The 18,943-nt window shown below is 32.0% G+C and overlaps 2 protein-coding genes across 3 annotated transcripts in view; both read left to right on the top strand.

The window, feature by feature from the left end:
- Positions 1 to 474, top strand: part of LOC106470096 (protein NipSnap-like) — a 71,468-nt gene extending 70,994 nt beyond the window's left edge. For both annotated transcript variants that reach the window (XM_022398662.1, XM_013930623.2), the window contains one exon: positions 464 to 474. The gene's annotated coding sequence lies outside the window, so the exon portion shown is untranslated. The remainder of the gene's footprint in view (positions 1 to 463) is intronic.
- LOC111088462 (dehydrogenase/reductase SDR family member 13-like) overlaps positions 1 to 18,943 on the top strand; it is a 38,415-nt gene that overhangs the window by 6,285 nt on the left and 13,187 nt on the right. The window lies entirely within an intron of this gene.

Genomic DNA, 18,943 nt, shown 5'->3' with positions numbered 1-18,943 from the left:
CAATGCGCCAGCAGCGTCACGTGACTTCCGCTGTCTAATATAATTTTACTTAATACAACGTTGAGTTTTTCTTTAGGCTAATGTACACTTAGTATGAATAATAATACTTAAAGAGGTAACTGCAATGTAGTTGGATTCCAGCTAAGATGAGCCTCATCTCGCTGATCATGGCATACTTACTGGAGGTTGGAAAGATCAGCAAGGTGGCTTCCCCAGAGTGAGGTTCATCCATTTTACTCTGGGTGGGTTGACCGTTACCATTACCCAAACTGGGGCAGATGGAGCGTGTAAGTTTTGAAGGTAAGGAGATAGTGCAAACTCAGTTAGAGTTAGTATCACCGACAAGTCTAAAAGAAGTAAATTTACTCACTAGAATGTAGGTAGTTTCATGAGAGAAAGACACAAAGAGATAACCTTACTTGCTACAATGTAGATGGTTTCAGGCTAGAAAATGTATATTTAGAATAACAAAGAAGACATAAAAGTAACCTTAATGTATTATTGATGGTTTAAGGATGAGAAATGCGGACTTAACAGCAGAGACGCAGAAGCAAAGTAGTGTCTTACTCAAAACAGTGTTGTTAGTTTTAGACTATAAGAAGTAGACTTTGTTGTGACAGACCAGACTTTAAAAGGTAACCTTTCTGACACAGTCTTGATAGTCTTAGACTAGAAAATGTAGACTTTATTATGACAGACTAGACTTTAAAAGGTAACCTTTCTGACACAATCTTGATAGTCTTAGACTAGAAAATGTAGACTTTATTATGACAGACTAGACTTTAAAAGGTAACCTTTCTGACACAATCTTGATAGTCTTAGACTAGAAAATGTAGACTTTATTATGACAGACCAGACTTTAAAAGGTAACCTTTCTGACACAATCTTGATAGTCTTAGACTAGAAAATGTAGACTTTATTATGACAGACTAGACTTTAAAAAGTAACCTTTTAGTATGTCCAATGACACTTCAAGATGTAACCGTATTCAGTACAATGTTGAGGATTTCATGCTATGAAATGTAGACTTAGTATGAAAGACCAGACTCAAAGGAGAAACCTTACTGAATACAATGTTGATGGCTTAAGGCAAATACATTTAGAGGTAATATTACTGACTAGATTGAAAGTGACGTTACGAACTACAGTGTTAATTTTTTCAGACTAGCCAATATAGACGTAATATGACCAACTAGATTAAAATAAATAACATTACTCACTACAACGTTGATAGTTTCAGGAATGAAACTGTAGACATAGTACGACAGACCAGACTTAAGAAAAGTAGACTTACTGTCACAATGGTGATTATTCCAGCGTAGAATATGTAAGTTTAATATATCTGATCAGAGTTAAAGAAGAAACCTTACGTAGTACAATGCGGATTATTTTTTCAGGCTCAAAACTTTAGATATAATATGACAAGAAAATGTAGATATAATATGACAAGAAAATGTAGATATAATATGACCGACCAGATTAAAAAACAACAACTCAATGCAATATTTATGATTTCAGGCTAGAAAATTTTCATTTGGTATGTCTGATCAAACTTAGGTAAGCAATGTTACGTTGTACAAGGTTGATTTTTCTTCAGGCTAAAAAATATACCCTTAGAACAAATAATGAGACTTAAAAAGATCACTTTAATAACCGTAATGTTGTTGGTTTCCGGTTAGGAATTGTCGACTTAGTATCACCAACAAGCCTAAAATAAATAACTTTTCTCACTACAATGTTTTTGGCTAGAAGATGTCGGCTTACTATAACTGAGGAGACTTGAAGATGTAAATTTACTCACTGCAACATTGATGATCTCAGACTAAGAAATATAGAATTGGTACATGCTGAATCTTTACTATGACATTCAAAGAGCCCATGCATTAAAAATTACAAGCAACATGCTTTAAAGTTAATTAAACAGTCAACCGATTTGACTGTATCACATCGTTTAAGTTTATGATACACTTTTCCAGCCTCTTACAATGGAAATAACCATATTTGTTACCAAAGACCTTATTCACCTGAGAAATGTGTTCATCAGCATGCTCTTAAACATATTTAGAACACTAAAAACTAAGAATAAAAAACATGGAACTAATCAAATAATTTTGAATCATTCATACATGACTGTGCTTCATCTTCCAGTATTTTAAGCTTTTGCTATTCGCGAATGAACTCTTGCTTGGTTACTTCTGCCTCGCATTTAGATTTGTTCTTCTTGACTGTTGTTTTTTTTATCCAGAAGCATGTCCTGATATCTGGCCTGTGCTTCACTGCATTACTTGAGTAATCTTTTGTCGACCTCGAATTCGTGAACTTCAGTGCCTTGAAATACCAAATTATCATAAACCATACACTGAGCAATTAGTTTCTTTCTTCATGATTGGTACCATGATATCCTCGTCTACAGAAAACCCTCTCCCCACACATGCTTGTCCTAAAAGGACAATATCATGAAATAATTGAAACTTATTGTTTGACCCTTTAATTATATATCAAGTGATTATTTCAAAGATTTTCGGCGATTATTTAATATGCAAGACAAAATATTTCATTTTACACATGACACTTTTATAGTTTTATCTCATGTTTTACAAAAGTGGATGGGGCTCCAGCAAGTGTCTTACAAAACATTGTCTGAAAGAAGCTATGAACAGTTTCGAAATATATTCCATACTTTCACTAGATTTCTGTACACACAGAAGATTGGAGGTGTGTTTGCCAGTGATCAATGCCTAATAGGGTTAGAAAGTCTCAAAGTTTTATGTAATTTTAATCTTCTATAGTAAATCTATGAATAAACAGTAAGTCATTCATTTAGTTGTGGCAAAATGAATTAGTAAAGATGTTAAATATGCAAAATTATGGTTTTAACATAAATAAATCTAGACATTAATGATGTAATCATATGTGGAAGTATAGTAACTTTGTCACAGCATATTTGTTTAAATCCTATGGACAGTCATTAAAATAATGGTTTAAACATAATTAAATATAGACATTGATCATATGTGGAAGTGTAGTATGTGCCTTTGTAAAACTCCTGTAAGATAAAACTATAAAGTATCATGTGTAAAATGACATATTTTGTCAAGTTATAGCATAAAGTCAAACTAGTGAAAGTGTAAGCTTAATTATTGCATAATATTTAATAATTTAACGTTTTATTGATGACATAATCATACGTTGAGACACATTGAAAAACAATTTACTTTAGTTTGAAGTTAAGCACAAAGCTACACAATGAGCTATCTGTTCTCTGCCCACCACAAGTATCTAAACCCAGTTTCTAGCATTGTAAGTCCGCAGACATACCACTGTGCCACTGGGGAGCATTTGTTTTAGTAACACGATGTATATGTAGAACACCATTCACCTTTGTAAAACATAAGATAAAACTATAAAAGTATCATGTGTGAAATGAAATGTTTAGTCTTGCATATTAAATAAGCACTGAAAATCTTGGAAATAATCACTTGATTTATAATTAAAGAGTCAAACAGTAAGTTTAAATTATTTCATGATATCGTCTTTTCAGGATGATTTAAATATAAATAGTCAGGAAATGTATGGAGCTAATAAATTAGTGTCAAGCATCCTTTTTCAGGACATATAATTGGTCAGGAAATCTATAGAACTAATGAATTAGTGTTAAATGTCCTTTTTAGGATGATTTAAATATAAATGTTCAGGAAATGTAGTTAACTAATAAATAAGTGATTTAAATTGGTTGTTTAAATATATTCATGTTGAGACATGTTGATCAAATTTATGCTGGTCCCACTCCATGGAACTATAATGTCATTGCGGCTAGCAACACATCCTTTATTTCGTGGAACTATTACATAATCATCCATCATGGCCGCCTGTTATGGCGGTCTAGCAATGCGCCCCTGGTGAAAATTTGTGGAACTATGACGTCATTCTTTCATACTCCATGGCGGTCTAGCTACACGTCCATAACAAGGCGCCCTCTGGTGACACTTTGTTGAACTAGGACGTCATCGTTTTTGGTGACATCACCCCCTTCCTGGTCTGACACACGTGTGGTGCCCTCTAATAGCATGCCATGCGAGTGGTGCCCTAACTACTGCCCTCACATTTTAAGAAAGAGGATATTATGAATGTATATATAGTTTTCGTTATCGTCATGTAAAGTGAAAGAATAGATAAATTTGTTTTTTGCTGACTGTCAAGTTCAGTGACATACAAAATCTGTTCTTTGTTAACTAAGTTAGATTAAAGGATAGTGAACATACAACTTATTTCGGTTATAAAGTATATTCTGTAATGGTAAACATTGTGCAGTAAACGGGATGGATTTATAACTTGTGAAAGAAAAGATATGTACACCATATTTTTTATTGTAAGAAATAATATAAGCAACAAAATTGAAATATTTTATCAATAAAATTATATTTTTATCACAGTTATTTTACAGATTTTGTTCTTAAAATTTTCAAAGGTAGAATGCACACACATTATTTTTGATAAATTGTAGATAAAGTAATATTTTTTCATAACTTGAAGTTTAGTAAATAAGTGTTTCACAGTGTGTGTGATACTTGTTAAATCTATGATTTTAATTACATACAGTGACGATAGCATATTGGGCTATAGGTAAATATGTCAGTTTTAAGTGATAGGGAAGGGATATAATGAAGGTCAAAATATTTAATGCCCAGCACGACGGGAACAGTCAAATTAGTTATGGATTTCAAGTGCGTGTATATTATTATTGAAGTTTTATTAATAGATGTTTCAGTATGTTAGGTCTGTGATTTTACTTACGTATGCTAATGATATCTGCTTAAAACGTATTGGTCTATGATGAAACTTGAGTTTTATAAGTTTTATATAAGAAATATAAATGGAGTCTTGTATTAGATGTTTAAACGTATTTGTTAGAAACTGATATTCATGGTGTGTAATTTATCATAAAAGACACATAATTATCTGGTCTTTGATCTTTCGTCTGAACAGAATAAAGTTACTATTTGTTATTGAATTATTAACGTAAGATGAATATAAATTATATTTTCCAAATATTTCTAAACTGACCCTGTTGAACATTTGACCAATTGCTGTATTTCGCACACAGTTTAATTTTATTGAGTAGTGAGCGTAAAATGCTTTTGTTGTAAAATAGGATAAACTCGGCAAAATACAAGAATTGTACACTAACCTTTTCGTTTATACACTATATAAAAAAATTACATAATGAAATAAACAAGTAAGAATTGTACACTAACATTTTCGTTTATACACTATATTAAAAACTTACATAATGAACTAAACAAGTAAGAATTGTACACTAACCTTTTCGTTTATACACTATATTAAAACTTACATAATGAACTAAACAAGTAAGAATTGTACACTAACCTTTTCGTTTATACACTATATTAAAACTTACATAATGAATTAAATAAGTAAGAATTGTACACTAACCTTTTCGTTTATACACTATATTAAAACTTACATAATGAACTAAACAAGTAAGAATTGTACACTAACCTTTTCGTTTATACACTATATTAAAAACTTACATAATGAACTAAATAAGTAAGAATTGTACACTTACCTTTTCGTTTATACACTATATTAAAAACTTGCATAATGAACTAAACAAGTAATAACATGGACATAATGTATAAAGTAGTATGAAAGCTAATTAAAGGAGATAATGCAGTACTTTATAAATTAAGATGTTTGTAGATTTTGTAAATAGTATGTTAGTGTATCTAATAAATGTTTAACTATGTGTGATAACTGTTAAGTCTGTGATTTTATTTACATATATTAATATCTGCTTAGAGCATATTGGGCTGTGATGAGTTTTACATGATATAATCATGGAACACTGATTTGTAACTGAAGATTAATATATTTGATGATCTTTTTATAAAGTATAAGTGAAGTGAAAGATAATGCATTATATGTTACCGTAACAGTGTTTCAGAATTTATGTGAGGAAAATAGATGTTTTTAAATGTAAAATAGTGATAAACTAGTATTTTTGAGCCTACAAACTGAAATCTTACATGGCTAGTTTGCATTGACTGCACTGTGTGAACAAATAATACAGCTGATGTCACAAAATAATTGTTTGGCAATAATGTACATTATAGAATCCTTTATTCGTTTATTTATGTAGTAACATGTCTTTAGCACCATGTATTACATTTGCTCGTGATAAATCCAGTGTTTGTTTCACTATAGTATTTACATGAAAAATAGACTCTAACTGAAATGAACAAATAGCGATATGGACATGATGTAGAAAGGTTGTATGAAAGCTAACTTAAATATTGCAATCCAGTATTTTATAAACTAAAAATGATTATGTAAATACTATATTAGTGTATTTAATGCTTGAAGTGTTGTTAATAAATGTTTCAGTATGTGTAATACTTATTATGTCTGTGATTCTACATTGTTGTTGTAAAGTATATTCTGTAATGATAATCATTTAATGTGTTGGATTTATAAAATGTGAACGAATAATTACTTGATATGTAATTAAAGATAATTTTAAGATTATAGTTGTTAACTCTATATAGCAAAATTGGTATTTACTATTGAACTCCGTGAAATATAAGAAATATACACAAACTTTTCTTGGTTATAAACTATGCTCATTTGTGAAAAAATGTATTTGATGCTTTGGTTTTATGAAGTTAAGCACAAAGCTACACAATGGGCTATCTGTGCTCTGTCCATCACGGGTATCAAAACCGCTATGTAACATACCGCTATGCCACTGGGGGTGACGTAGTATGAACGATCAGACACAAAGAAAATTTTTCATAATATAATGTTGATTTTTATGGCTATAAAATGTACTTTTAGTATTACCGATCAGATTGAAAGAATTAAGTTTACTCAATACAATGTTGATGATGTCGGGCTAAAAACTGTAGACTAGTATCACCAATCAAACTCAAAGAAGTAACCTTACTCAGTATAATACTGATCGTTTCAGTTTCGAAAATATGTAATTAGTATGACCAAGCAGACTTAATCAACTAACCTTACTCATTACATAGTTGATTATTTCAGGATGAAAAATGAAGACATAGTATGACCGGTCAGACTTAAAGAACTAACCTTACGCACTATAACGCTGATGTTTTCATACATATTATGTCCGATTAAATTTAAAGTACTCAGTTTACGTAGCACAATGTAATTTTCTTCAAGCTATAAAATGTACTCCTACTGTGACTGATCAGAATCAAAGAAGTTCCTCAATCACAACAATGTCAATAATTTCAGGCTAGAAAATGGACACTTAGTATCACCGTCCGGACTGAAAGAAGTAACCTTAGTGAGTACCATGTTGATGGTTTGAGGCTAGAAAATGTACACTTAGTATCACCATCCGGACTGAAAGAAGTAACCTTAGTGAGTACCATGTTGATGGTTTGAGTCTAGAAAATGTACACTTAGTATCACCGTCCGACTGAAAGAAGTAACCTTAGTGAGTACCATGTTGATGGTTTGAGGCTAGAAAATGTACACTTAGTATCACCGTCCGGACTGAAAGAAGTAACCTTAGTGAGGTACCATGTTGATGGTTTGAGGCTAGAAAATGTACACTTAGTATCACCGTCCGGACTGAAAGAAGTAACCTTAGTGAGTACCATGTTGATGGTTTGAGGCTAGAAAATGTACACTTAGTATCACCGTCCGGACTGAAAGAAGTAACCTTAGTGAGTACCATTGATGGTTTGAACTAGAAAATGTACACTTAGTATCACCGTCCGGACTGAAAGAAGTAACCTTAATGAGTACCATGTTGATGGTTTGAGGCTAGAAAATGTATGCTTAATATGCCTGGGCAGACTAAAAAGTAATCTTACTACAATGTTGATTGTTTCAGGCTAGAACATATAGACTTAGTATGACTGACCACACTTAAAGAAGTAAATTTACTCATTAAAATGTTGATGGTTTCAGACTAGGAAATGTGTACTTAGTTTGACCGACCAGACTTGAAGAAGTGTATTTACTTACTAGTTGTGTATATATAAAGTTTCTTCCCCACTTTAAGGTCAACAAATGGGTAATGTTATAAAAACAAACAATGATGGCTCAAAAAACAACTTAAAATAGGCCAAAATCATCAAAAATAACCCCAAGTTATCGAAAACATTAATCAATAGCCAGAAATCATTAAAAAACTGAAAATCCCCCCCCCCCAAAAAAAACATCGAAACAACAATCCTCTATTTCATATCTTTGTCCTTCCCACCATACTCCTCCGTATTAGGGGCATAGGGTTTCTGTCTCCAACTTGGAGGCATGGACTATTATTTGGTGTTGTTTTTACATTTGCATTTTTTGAATTAGTGGACCAAAGTGTGGCAGAAACCCCATTTATACAATATAAACGGTTCTAACCTTTTGGATGAGCACAGCTCAATATTGTAAAAAAGATGAAAAGTTATAAAATACAAAACTTTACTCGTAAAAATTCTAACAACGTAATTTGATACTTTTATTTTACCTACGATCATTTTTAACCAACAGTCTTTCACCGTCTTTCTGGGGTATTTCAAAATATGTAGAGGGTCCCTCGAATAAGTTAGCCCAGTATCCTTTAGAACAGAGCCTAGGATGGTCAACACATCCCGGAAAACGGTGATCTAGGGTTATTTCGATAGATTTCGGTGATTGAAGTTCGGTACAACTTATTAAACGAAAAAACAACTAACTTTTTTATGAAAATATATAATGATTAAATCTACTATGTTAGTATCATACTGGGCATTATATCATCCTTCTTATATTTACTCTTCATTGCAGTGATGACATTTTTAATTTGAGAATCTTGTAACGCATCGTGCTTCTGCTTCAACTTCAACACTGCATCTTCGAGCTTTACTGTGCCGTTAGTTTTACAAAGTAAACAAACTAATAATTTCTTATATATTTTTCCAATCCTCCTTTTTGAAGATAACTATTGTGACCATTGTTTTATGTTTCACGTTCAATGAAGTAATCAATTGACGAATCTCAGATTCAGCTGGTATATTAAATCGATTGGGATATCTTCGAATAAGTTCTTCTCTCATCCAACCTGGACCGAAGGTTTAGCTTGATCACTACACTTAAACCATCACATCTACAACCACGTCTAAAACATTTCAAGCATGTTTCATTGCTACATTATTTTACTTTACACTTCTCCATGTTGGCTCTCATGGCCACGGGTCCAGTGACCAAGATCTCGAAAATAGTGGCAAACGCTTTCTTTTTGTTCATTGAAAACAACCCAGACCTTTTCTGGATGACTATTTTTTTTAAATCCACGTCAAGATGCTGTGCTGGCTTGTGTGGCAGGTGTTAATATAAAAAAGAACTTAGCTTCCGTGTTCCAAATCCATATATTTGCATATATGAAATCATAATTTGTCGTTCTATTAATAAAAAAATTACTATTCGCTAAACTTCCAATAGCATATAATCGAAATTTATAGTTATATAATCTATTTAAATATCCACTTAAGATTCAAATTTTACTATGTTTTTGTCAATTTCTGAAATATTACAACGTTTGGTTAATTGATTTATATTATCTACATATTTTTATTAACTGCATCTTCATCTATATTCCGTTCTATTAAATTTGTTATTGTATCTTTATTTGCATCGAGGTTCTTATCTTTAGTCAGTACTAAGGAATCATTTTCCAAATATTTTAGATATTGTAATTTTTCTGCAGTTTTAGTCTCAAAGTTATTAATACTTAAATTAGTATTACCAATTGACTCTTTCGTGTTTCTTTTTAATGCACTTATATTAAGTTGTAACGTTTTATCAAAAATTTTCGATTCGGTCAAGAATTTTCTTATTTCTTATAATATTTTTAGCTACATATTTTTGGCTGACTCTGTCAGTTTCTGTTATCGGTTCCTTTACATTTTTTTATAGTTTTGTTATCACCATCAAAATTATCGTTGAATAATAACAATCCTTTCGGTACATATAAACCGTTTTTATTTCTATTGAGAATGTTATTCAAAGTTTTTTATCGATTTTGGTTTTACTACTGACATATTCTTCCATAAGCAATAATATTAATAATATTATTATTATCAGTTGCTTCTATAACATTTTTAATTGTTTATTTTCATGATTACCATAATCTGTTAATTTAAAACCGTTTCCAGAAGGACCTATAGGACCCTGAGGTGCTTTCTATAAATTACCATGTGGGAACCAAACATACAGTTGGTGTGAACGTGCTTTGTAGTCACTTCGAGAAATAGCTATACACTATTATATGGAAACCATAAAATTCATTATTATTAAAGAGTTTTCATGGTTTCAAAACCTTTATTATAAACACTCAGTATTCCTTTTCTGTCTTCAACTAATAACAAATAAATAAAGTCTTTATAATTTCATAAAATTTTAAATGGACAAAATGTTACTACTCATGTATTCATCCAATCTTTTCTTGAATTCAGTTAAATTTTCTGCTTCAACCACCCTTGAAGGCAGCTCATTCTAAAAGCTAACCACCCTGTTTGAACAGTAATACTGTGTAAACTGCAGACAACTCCTATGCTGCCAAGATTTTAATCTATGACCCATTGTCCTATTGTTTTCACTGCTAAACACAAAAAGTTTGGTGACTCTATATTATCAATACACTTAATAATCTTAAACACCTCAATCAAATCCCCTCTGACCCTTCTCATCTTCAGAGAAAACAAGTTTAGAGATCTTAGTCTCTCTTCATAGAACAATCTCACCATTCAGGTATCATTCTAGTGGCTCCTCTCTGAACCTTCTCCAACAGTTCAATGTCTTTCTTGAGAAAGGGAATCCAAAACTGTAACCAGTACTATAAATGAGTCCTTACAAGTGAAACAATAATATACCTTGTCTTGTATTCAATATTTTAATAGATGCTACCCAAAATCCTATTAGCCCTATTGCTAGCCACAATACACTGTTTAGATGACTCAAGTGATTTTGCGATCACAACACCAAGATCTTTTTATTCAACCACAGTATTTAATGTATTCCCATTTAAATTGTAACAATAATTTTAATTGTAAACCTACATGCATCACTTTACATTTTGGATAAACATCATCTGCCACGTACTGGCTCATTGCATTAAAGGATCCAAATCTCCCTGAACGTCTGCAGCATCTTTGATACAGTTAGCCACTCAAACTTCAAAATGTTGTTAGTCATTCCAGGTTCAATATCATTAATATAAATCACAAACAGCAGAGGACACAGCACAGAGCCCTGAGGTACACCACTTGTAACTATGATACAATCAGATCTAGCTCTATTTATTACTACTCTCTGCTTTCTACTCTCCAGCCAATTTTTTATCCAACTTAATAACATTTCCCTCACCCACAGATTTAATTTTTGTAACAAGTCTTTTGTGAGGCACCTTATCAAATGCTTTCGGAAAATCAAGGTAAACCAAATCCACAGTATTTCCTTCATCAACTTTCGCAGTAACATCCTTAAAGAATGTCAGAAAATTTGTTAAACAAGTCTTTCCCTTAATGAAACAATGCTGGCTCTTTGACACTATATCAACTTATTTTAAGTTACTCTGCAATGGATCTTTAATCACACTCTCCAAAAACCTTTCCAACTACTGATGTAAGACTAACTGGCCTATAATTGCGTGGCCAATGTTTATCACCCCCATTAAATATTGGACTAGCTATAGCCAACTTCTAATCTTCTAATACTCTTTCATTACTAAATGACCTATAAAAATATTAGCTAGTGGTTCACAAATAAAATCTTTAAGTTCCTTTAAAACTCTAGAATAAAAGTTGTCTGGTTCAGGGGATTTATCAATTTTAAGGTTCCCAATTTTTCTCTTACAATCTCAGAACTTAAAATGATATATTTTATATCAATATTTTCCCCATACATTAAGTGCTCTGGTTGAGGCATAATACTTGTATCTTCCTTCATGCCCCCAAAGGTACAGCAGTATGTCTGCGGACTTACATAACTAGAAACCGGGTTTCGCTACCCGTGGTGGGCAGAGCACAGATAGCCCATTGTGTAGCTTTGTGCTTAATTACAAAAAAAACAAATCTTCCTTCGTAAAAATTGAAGAGAACATGTAACTTAATAAGTTTGCCATCTCATAATCTTCTGAGATCAGCTCCCCACTATCATTTTTAAGAGGCCCAATCCTAACATTTTGTTTACCCATCATATACCTAAATAATTCCTTAGTGTTTGATTTAACTCTGTCAGCCAACCCTCTTTTTGCCCTTTTAACTTACTTTTTAACAAACTCTCTTGATTTCCTATAGTTCTCCAACTCCTTATTACTTCCAGTAAGTTTAAATTTCTTGAATTTATTATGTTTATCTCCAATATGATCTCTTAAACCTTTACTAAACCATACTGGTTTATTCCACTCCATTTCTTTTTTTTCTTGTAGAGAATATATATATATATATATATATATGTTCTGTATGCATATCAGTTTTCTCCTAAATGCTTCCCACATATGTTCAAGATCCCCTCTCAACTCTTTAATCTAATTTGGAATCAGGGTACTATTCTTCTTTAATTCTACATTTAGTAAAATCCCAAACCTAATAGTTCCATTGTCGCTTGTACTTAAATGCTCGCCAACCAAAACTCTGGCTATCATATTCACATCGGATGCTAATATTAAAGCGACATGTTAATCCTTTATATATAAAACTAATGCAAATTATTGTCTTATCAAAGATTTATCTCAATTAATTAAAAGTCAAGTAATAAAGTATAAATCAAAAATATATCTATGGGATAGATGTCTGCAGTATTTGATTACAGAGTAAAGAAACATAAAGGAGACTGTAAGACAAAGGTAACTGTGAAGATTGATATGCCCTTAAATGATTCAGTTATAAAATTGAAGAATATGAATAATTCATTAAGAGTTCCTTTTGTTATATATGTTGATTTCGAATGCTTAATACGAAAGATTGATACCTGTGATCTAAATCTTTTAAGAGTCATACAAAGGATTATCAAAAACACGAAACTCTGAGTTAGTTTTTGTTATTATATCAAGTATATTCATGGCCATTATAAATATTCTATAGTTTATAGAGAATCAAAATGCAGAAACTGAATTCATGACAATGCTTAAAAGAGAAGTTGAAGAAATAGAAAAGTTAACTTTAATAAGAAAGTAGATAATTTACTGATGAAGAAAATTGAGAATTTAGAAATAATGATATTTTTCATATCTGTTATAAGGTAATCATAACGAAATTCAATTATAATAAGTATGGAGATAAACCAATAGATGTAAAAACCAAAGTTCACGAACTTGATAATTTAACCAGAAAATATAGGTAACCTGCCCACGAAAGTTGTAATTTACTGTATAGAAATCCTTCACTCATTCAGTAAAGTGTAACACTTTTCTTTTAGTGGTAACTGTGTTTAATTGCATTCATCGAAATAACCCATATAATCATAAGGATAAACTAATTTTTTATTATAAGATCGAGCTTATCTTTTGGAAAATGTTTATTTATATAATTGAGCAGATATGAGAGTCACCTATTTATAAACGAATTAGACTGGGTGATAAATAAATTGATCTAATTAAAAAACAACAACAAAATATATTTCATTCAGTAAAAAATTCTGTAATATGAAATTAGTATTCATAGATTCATTTAGATTCACGGCCAGTAGTTTAGAAAAACTTTCAAGTAACTTTAATAAAGAGCAATTCTAAAACAGAAAGCAACGATAAGCTCGATCTTATAATAAGAAAATGAGTTTATCCTTATGATTGTATAATAAAGAATCTATTCATTTAGTTTATCTAATTCTTAAGAACCTATATGGATGGACAGTGAGTCAATATTTATCTTATAAAAGTACGTGATGATTTCATAAGTAGATTTGGACTATCCAAAAGAATAACATGATTATCCTTCAGATTTACTTATATCACCAGAGAACATAATAACGACCAAAGAAATATAGTTAATTACAACTTTATATTATAAGAAAAATTATGTGCTTCACTAAAGAAATCTTCAACAAAATTTATCATTAGGAATGAAACTGAAGAATAGTGTTAGGGTAAACAATCTGATTGGCTTAAGAAATATATTGATATAAATACACAAATGAGAACTAACGGCACTAATAATTATATAAAATTATAAATTATTAAATAATTCTGTATTAGGAAATACTATGGAAACACTAGAAAATGAGTAAATGAAAATTGTGTTCTGATGTAAAAAAATTGAAAAATTAATAGTTAAACCAAGCTTCAAGATTAGAGCAACATTTACAGAATCCACTATTGATATGAATAGAACAAAAATAATTTTCCTTAAACCAATTTACGTTGGCATGAGCATCCGAAAACACTGATGTATGATTTCCACCATGGATATCATCAAACAAAAGAATGGCGATGACTTAACATGATTATAACAATATACCGGTTCTTATATTTACGAGATAAAAACAGACAACCTGTATAAGGATATAAAAATCATTAATTTATTTAGTGCTTCAGACTATCGAAAAGACGGTTCTTATGTTGTTCCATGGTAAACAAAAAAATTGTAGAGCTTAGGCCTAGAAACTTGGAAGTCTAAAGATGTTAAAAAACGTGTTATTAAAAACGGAATAATATTCAATGAATATAAAGAATATTTGTTTAATCAAAAAATAAATATACAAAACTATGAATCTAATAAGATGTAAAAAACAAGTTAAGTTAATATAAATTTATTAATTATAGTTATTGAGTTAATGGGGTTATTTTAACTTAATACGTAGAATTAGAGCATTTTTGTCAATGTATTTTTACATTTTTGGATAATTTTACGATATTTTTAACATATTTACGATATTTTTCTAGGCTGATTCCTTCAAACGAGTAGAAGCAGTTGTATTGCATAAACGGGTAATTTACCACAATTTTGTCCACTAATTCAAAAAATACTAAATAATAATACAACCCTACAAGTTAGAGACAGAAACCTTATATCCCTAATGGAGAAAGGGTCTGGAGGGTAGGGTAACGAAATAAAATTTTCATGGTTGTTACTTTCGATATTTTCTTAGCAATTTTGAGTTATTTCTAGTTATTTTTAACCTATTTTTTGCTTTTTTTCATAATTTAGAATTATTTTTGAAGATTTAATCCTATTTTTTGGTGTTTATTAGTATTTAAATTTTTTGAAATTTATTGACCATAGAGAGGGAGTAGAAACCCAATATATACATTACTCTCACTTCACTGTTGATGGTTTAAAGCTATAAAATGTAGATTTTGTATCGCCGACCAGATTTATAGAAGTAGCTTTATTCATTACAATGTTGATGATTTTAGACTAGAAAAATTCGGCTTAGTATGAACCACTATATATAAATAACCTTACTCACTCTAAAGTTGATAATTTCAGGTTAGAAAATGTTTACTTACTATAACCGATGAGAACAACACAAAAGCCACAGTAAACGAAAAAATAAAAACACTTTAAGAAGTCCTGATATTGGAAAAGCTAGATTTTACACATTAATGGGCTCTTTTCTCTCTCACGTGAACTACCCGGCATGGTCAGGTGGATAAGGCACTCGACTCGCAATCTGAGGGTCGCGGGTTCGAATCCCTGTCACACCAAACATGCTCGCCCTTTCAGCCGTGGGGGCGTTATAAAGTGACGGTCAATCCCACTATTCGTTGGTAAACGAGTAGCCCAAGAGTTGGCGGTGGGTGGTGATGACTAGCTGCCTTCCCTCTAGTCTTACACTGCTAAAGTAGGGACGGCTAGTGCAGATAGCCCTCGTGTAGCTTTGCGCAAAATTCAAAAGCAAACAAACAAACTCACGTGAACTGAAGAGGACACACGAATGTAGAGAAACTAGTTTCTTCTATATGAGGACTTCTGAAAACATTTTCTGTTTACTGTGTTTTTTTATTTGTTTTCTAACTGCTACACACGATATGCCCCCCAGTGGCACGGCGGTATGTCTGCGGACTTACAACGCTAGAGACCTGGTTTCGATACCCGTGGTGGGCATAGCACAGATAGTCCATTGTATAGCTTTATGCTTAACTTCAAACAAAAAACAACAATAAATACACGCGATATTGTGTTATTTGATGACCAATGAGACTTAAAAGGGTAACCTTAATGGATTATTATAACTGTTTCAAGCTACGAAAAGTAGACAGAGTATCACCTATCACCGACAATATTCAAAGAAGAGAAAATATACTCTTAATATGACCGTTGAGACTTAAAGACGTAATTTTATTAACTATAATGTAGATTTCATATTACCGATTACACATAAAAAAATCAGCGTTACTCAACACAATGTCCATGGTTACACGCTAAGAAATACAGACTTAATATGCAAGACTAGATCCAAATAAATAGCCTTAGTCCCAGAAATATTGATGTTTCCAGGCTCAGAAATGTAGAGTTAGTATGCAAGACTAGATTCAAATAAATAACCTTACTCCCAGAACTATTGATGTTTCCAGGCTAGGAAATGTAGGGTTAGTATGCAAGACTAGATTCGAATAAATAACCTTACTCCCAGAAATATTGATGTTTCCAGGCTAGGAAATGTAGAGTTAGTATGCAAGACTAGATTCAAATAAATAACCTTACTCCCAGAAATATTGATGTTTCCAGGCTAGGAAATGTAGGGTTAGTATGCAAGACTAGATTCAAATAAATAACCTTACTCCCAGAAATATTGATGTTTCCAGGCTAGGAAATGTAGGGTTAGTATGCAAGACTAGATTCAAATAAATAACCTTACTCCCAGAAATATTGATGTTTCTAGGCTCAGAAATGCAGACTTAGTATGCAAGACTAGATTCAAATAAATAACCTTACACCCAGAAATATTGATGTTTCTAGGCTAAGAAATGCAGACTTAGTATGCAAGATTAGATTCAAATAAATAACCTTACACCCAGAAATATTGATGTTTCTAGGCTAAGAAATGCAGACTTAGTATGCAAGATTAGATTCAAATAAATAACCTTACTCCCAGAAATATTGATGTTTCTAGGCTAGGAAATGTAGAGTTAGTATGACCAAACAGAACTGAAGAAGTAAACTTACTGACTAAAATGATTATGGTTTCAAGCTATAAAATGTAGACATAGTACTATCGACTATACTTAAAAAAGTAACATTACTCACAACATTGTTTATGGTTTCTCGCTAGGAAAATAGAATTAGTATGACCGATCAGACTTTAAAAGTAAGCTTACGAGCTTCAATGTGATGATTTTAGGATAGGAAAGGTAGGCTTAGCAAGATCGACCAGACTGGAAGAAGTGGACTTACTCACTACAGCGTTGATGGCTTCACGTTAGTAGATGTAGATTTAGTATCGCTGACCAGACGGAAAGAAGTAACATTACTCACTGCAATGTCAATGGTTTAGTATGACCAATGAAACTTTAAAAGTAACCGAGCAGACAAAAAGAAGTGACCTCACGAGATACAAACTGATGGTTGATGGCTAGGAAATTCACATCGAAGTACCTAATTCAATACAATGTTCATAATTTCAGTCTAGATTTAGAATGACCGACCAGACTTAATAAGTGACCTTACTCATTAGAACGTTAACGGTTTCGGGAGTAATTTTAGACTTATTATGACCGGCCAGACTGTAAGGAGTGACCTCACGCACTATAATGTTAATATTTTCAGTCTAGAAAATGTAGAGTGATGCTACAGAATATAACCGAAAGTACTAAAAAAAGTGACATTACTCATGAAAAGATTGATGGTTTCAAGCTAAAAAATGTAGATTTAGTATGACAAACTAGATGGTAAGAAGTGACTTTACTCGATAATATGTTGTTGTTTTCAGGCTGAAAAATGTTGACTTACTATGTCCGACCAAATTCAAAGAAGTAAAGTTACTCACTACATTAATTATGGTTACATTCTAGAAACTTAAACATATTACCGATCAGACTTAAAGGAGTTGATGGCTTCAGGCTAGAAAATGTAGGGTTAGTATGACCGACCAGACGTAAAGAAGTGTACTTACGTATTACAATGCTGATGGTATCGAGCTGAAAAATGTTAGTATGACCGACCAGACGTCAAAAAGTGTATTTACGTATTACAATACTGATGGTATCGGGCTGGAAAATGTAGGGTTAGTATGACCGACCAGACGTAAAGAAGTGTATTTACGTATTACAATACTGATGGTATCGGGCTGGAAAATGTAGGGTTAGTATGACCGACTAGACGTAAAGAAGTGTACTTACGTATTACAATGCTGATGGTAATAATTTCAGCTCTAGTCATAATTTGGGTTCGTCCTAGAGTTTTGGAAATGAGACGTAACTTAGAGTAAACTGTATGAGCATAATTTAAGTCTTTTGTTTAACACTTTTTAAAGAAAAAAAACTCTTCCAAATAATATCGTAAAACTCTATTTGAATTCATAATGGTAGAACTTAGCATTGGATTTTTCAACTCTTAATCCTCTTAGGTATGGACTCAATGAGGCCCTGAATGGCCGCGTTATCCTTGATTATTCTTCATGCCACGTTTAAACGTCACATTATTCAGCAGGTTGCATTCTACTTTACAGAGCAGCATTAGATCATTTGATGTAGAGAGATACAAAGATTTTCGGCATAGCTGTATATGCACTCCTGAAAAATTTAGTGTACAATGCTGGAAAATACGTAGTAAGTAAATTGGCGTTACCACATATATAAGTTGATTAATTTGAATCTTTACCTGTAAGTTTATTTAGTGACTCGGTTTACATTTGAATGACGAGCTTGAAAGTTGAAGGCACTCTCCTCTCTTAATAATAATTATTCTTGTAGTTAAGACTCATAACATACGGGCCCGGCATGGACAGGTGGTTAGGGCGCTCGACTCGCAATCTGAGG

This window comes from Limulus polyphemus, unplaced genomic scaffold (assembly GCF_000517525.1).
Source record: "Limulus polyphemus unplaced genomic scaffold, Limulus_polyphemus-2.1.2 Scaffold3819, whole genome shotgun sequence".
NCBI classification, from domain to species: domain Eukaryota; kingdom Metazoa; phylum Arthropoda; class Merostomata; order Xiphosura; family Limulidae; genus Limulus; species Limulus polyphemus.
This window is presented reverse-complemented; position numbering and strand designations above follow the sequence as displayed.